Raw genomic sequence first — 4,697 nt, 5'->3', positions numbered from 1 at the left:
CAGGAATGCTAGGGTTTGAGAGTGAATGCAAGGAAACGCCTGGGCCTACCTAGCTGATGATGGATAATAAACAGCAACCTAGGGTTCAGGCCCAATGTTTAGGGTGACGTCTAATACGACTGTATGGAATGCAAGTGAAGAGTGAAAGGCGTCTGTGTATTTAGGGTACATGGCCCTCCGAGAGCGAGGCTATGAGAAATGCGTGATTGAGAAAGAGAGCATAAGTATGAAAGAGGACAGAGTGTAAGGTTTAACACGTTAAACGCCATGCCGGTCTCTAGGGACCAGCGCTAGACTTTCCGTTCAGGCCTCGCCGATCCGTACGGCCCAGAGGGGCCCATATGACGGCTAGCTTTGGCGTGAACGGAACAGTACGTAAAATCGACGTGGCGTTTAACACGTTAAGTGCCACGCCAGTCCCTAGGGACCGGCGCTAGACTTTCCGTTCAGGCCCGGCCGATCCTCAGAGACCGGCCCAAACTAGGACCAAGAGGTGCTAATTTTTGGTGTTAAATTCTTCGCCATCTTTGGACCCAACGTTTGGGAATTCCTGTTATAACAATTGGTACAGTATCTCCGAGTTTTATGAACACTTCGCCCGCCATGGGTCCACTTGACGGCCGAGTTTGGGCCTGAACGGTACGGCAAGCAAAACGGGCTGGGCACTTAACGTGTTAACGTGTTAAATGAGAGTACAAGGGCTGTCTTAAGACAGTCCTTTAAGGAGTTCGAAGAACAGTCGATGTGCGAGTGTTAGTTGCATGATCATAATTCAGTTATTAGTCTAGTCTTTTAGTTCGTACTTCACTCCTAAGTCTCTTTTAGGTCGTAATAAATAATACATTGGAATAAACCAACATCTCTTATTCCTTATATTTGCCAAACAAAAATATCTCTACATACATTTCTATCTATAAAAATTGCTTTGATTCTCAATTTCTTCATTTTATTTTTATTCGAAGGCACTCGTAAATCACTCAGGAAGCTCTTCCTCCTTGTCATCCTTTCCCTCCATCAATCATCGATTTCTAGATACGATCAATGTAGCCAAACAGTGAATTCCGTTGTTGTCATACAGTAAACAAAAAGGGAAAGATGGGCTATTAGTGGCCGAATACATTACCTCCTCTGGATAAAGTGATATCAGATAGTCAACAGTGATTAACTTCCTCCATTATTTGTTCGTAACAATGGCTTTAACGTGTCAATTCCTCTTGAACTTGCTCGGTATAGCCATTCACGTGTTCTGAATGCGTGCTACGCTCTATAGAGCGCTATTTCGCGACGTAATTTCCTAGAGTCGATTCGCAAACATGCTTGTTGTGTTTGTTCCTTAGATTACTCTGTGCGGATAGAGAATAATATAAGGTGTATCGTGGCTTATAGTCGGTATAATTCAGATAATATCTGCGCGGCTGCAGATGGCATTGGAGAAAATTTTGACAGCACAGATATTTGACACAGGTTTGACATCTCTCGAGAGACATACGATACAAAATTATTATTCGAGTTGGAAGTGCGTTATTATTAACATTATCGCAGTTAATATAATTAAAATAGTCAAAACTGGTAAAGTTTGATTATTAAATGATCAAATGATACGCGTCAAGGATCAAATAAGGATATAAAAGAGATTCAGGTAGAAAAGAGCATTTCCACGCCGATTTTTTTTTTGTTAGCAAGGATTATAAGGCTAAAAATGAGTTGGCTAAATGGACCAGTAAAAAAGAGGGAGATAGAAGTAAAGTTTTTATAGGTGAGGGATTCAATAGAACCAGTTATAGGAGAAAGAAATGTTAAAGGTGTCCGATGGTAGTGGTGCCACTACGATATCAACAAAAAGTCGCCCATTATCTTCATCACTCCCACTATCCAGTTACTTTATTTTTCCAACAGCCAAGGAATCTCCCAAAGGTCTACTCTTTGCTCCCTATCGACTGGTATTTTTCTTCTAGACCCACGCAGAATTACTCTAGCCCATTGAAAAGAAGTCATCGTTCAGTTTAATCACTTGCACTTCCGTTTTTCTATCCCAGTTCGATCGAAATTAGGACCAAAATTTGTTATCGGTTGAAACTTTCTTCATGAAGCAAGTCAAGTGCAAATTTCATGGCATAAACATCGTACATGTCCACAATTTGGGTTATATATGTAGGAGGTTACATCTTTTGTGTGGGTATAACTGTAGAGTGCACGTGGGCCGTTCTTCTAGACTTTCACTAAGTACCCTATTTGTGTCATCAAGGCTCCTGTTCTTATGCTTTTTGCGAAACTCGATGACGTGCCTTCTCCAATGATAAGATTCAGCCCATTAGCGATTTGCTCTTTGTGACGACGACCATTTTGTCAACCTACGTTTCACCTTCCTGTAGAGACCACGCAACTTAGCCTTGCTATCAAAAATAACTTTTCATATCGGTATCTTTTACCATTTGCTTCTAGGAAATGTGATGCTTTCCTGCATATATACAACTAATAAAAATCGAGAAAAAAGTCGAAAAATAACATTTCAAAAGCATCTGGATCAAAACTCGCGTCGTTTTCCCCTCGTTGGCCGAACGTTCTCGTGGAAAGTTTTCGTTGGCTCGCTTTAAATTTCATTCTTCTCGAATCTCGTTAAATCTCATAACCTGAGGAACGAAATTCCTCTGAAGTCCGAAAAGTAAATCTGCTACAATTCGTGCAAAAAGGTAGAACCTCGTTTTCATCGCGGAGAAACATTTCTCCACGTTATCCTTTTAGGTAGAATTTTCATCAGATACATTGAGGAGTTTAGATAATAGTAGGAAGATAAGTAAATAAATAGGAAGAGCTTCGTCTTGGCACGCATGAATAAGAGATAAATTATTCCCGATGACGCAACTCAGACATGGCGGAGGATGCCGAAGGTGAAAGTACGGTTTGTTTCGATCATTTTACCTCCATGGCAGGATAATCCTATTGAAAAGTTCGCGTGGTCGAGAAACTCTGAATATCCAGTAAACACCCGCCAACGCGAATCATCTTCCCTTTTTGTTCTCACATACGACGGTTCTAAATGCGCGGGAAACGTATTTGGATTTGGATAGGAAAGAATGACGTAAAACGAACGCGACTTCGTCCACCTACGGTATTTTATTATGATTACACGAATCCATTAATAACTATCGTAAATAATCCTCGGATATTTATCACGATTCAATACTTCGGTTTCCATTGTTGTCCGCCAGGCGGAGTCGTGGAAGCCGCCATTTTTCTTTGACTTTTAGAGAAAATATTCCCTAACCTAAACTTTGTTATCCTCGTTTGCTTCCTTATTCAGGCATGTCTTTATCTGGAACACGTATACCAACCATGGAGTTGCGTCATAATGTCTCATGGTGCAGTGAACCAAAGTACAAGAAATATTTTCCTCAAAACGCGTTTCCATAGAAGGTCCACGATGCATCGAGAATACGTAGACAATGCGTGGAAGAAACGCCGACAAAGTATCGGGAAAGTATCGGGAAAGCATCAAGAAAGCGACATTGTCTTGGAATCTATCGAAATCGCGAGGTGGAGGTTAGACTTCGTCAAAGCGGAAACGAGCAGGGAACGCGAAATGCAACGACACGTTACCATCGTTGAGAAACCTCGACACGTTTATCGATCCATCGTGGAAAACTGCGAACGAAGCTAGTTTCTATCGCTCCGCCGGGTAAAACCAGCGTACCATTCACGTTCCATGGTAATTTCTTCGTCGTTCTTTGGATTCCTCGCTGTTGATTCGCTGTCCGCCATGTTTTTATGCGAATGCTTCCAGCGAGTACGAAAGTACTTGAGGTCGACGTGTCTGCAGAGAAGTGCGAGGAGGCGATATCTCGGAGCTCGACGTGTCTGAATCGATTCGCATTCGTCGATACAAGGCTGATGAGTTCCTTTCATTATTTCCATTGCAGATTCCAAGATACGACGACTTCCGTCGATGCACTTCAAATGCGTAATAGGATTATTGATCGAAGAAGATACGTGTTTATTAAAAGTTCTATCCGAAATTTCTCGTTAAAGGTGTTGGTTTAATGATGATCACGAGTTACAAGCAGGCTGTGGATGCTTATGCAAATACATAATTTTAAGGGAAATAGGGGAATTTATGCGACTTAATTATAACTATAGAGCAACTTAATTTAACTATATAGCAAGAATTCTAGTTATATTTCTAGTTATATTTCTAGCTATATTTTTAGTTATAGTTATATCTCTAGTTATATTTCATTACTCTTCAGGTCATGCATAAAATTCAAGCTGCGTTGCAAAAAGATCGATTTTTATTTGTCCTCGTATTATTTAAAGGTATTGACATTTTGAAACATGCAAATGTCGAGTGATCACTAGAAATTCTGACATTTGCAGATAAAATTGTTACAGTATACTGTGGTTTAAATAGCAACAAATCAATTGTCCTGCATATATCTTGATATGGATATATTGTGAGAGGAATCTTTATTTAGATGGCGTCACCCTGTATGGAGATCCATCTTTCTTTCGAGGAACCATCCTCATTATCAATTATCGAAGCAGGGTTGAGTGACGCAATGGCTTGTCATAGAGCTTACAGAAACCTTGCTGAAGGGTTCGACGGGACACACTATTTGACAGTCCACCGTCTGCGTCATGCATCATAGAAGACTTCAAGCCTCCATTTATCTTATACCGCCAAGAAATATAAAATATAATCA

This window comes from Eufriesea mexicana, unplaced genomic scaffold, assembly GCF_001483705.2.
Source record: "Eufriesea mexicana isolate 0111107269 unplaced genomic scaffold, ASM148370v2 scaffold2208, whole genome shotgun sequence".
NCBI lineage: Eukaryota > Metazoa > Arthropoda > Insecta > Hymenoptera > Apidae > Eufriesea > Eufriesea mexicana.
The sequence above is the reverse complement of the archived record's forward strand: the minus strand, read 5'-3'. Positions refer to the sequence as shown.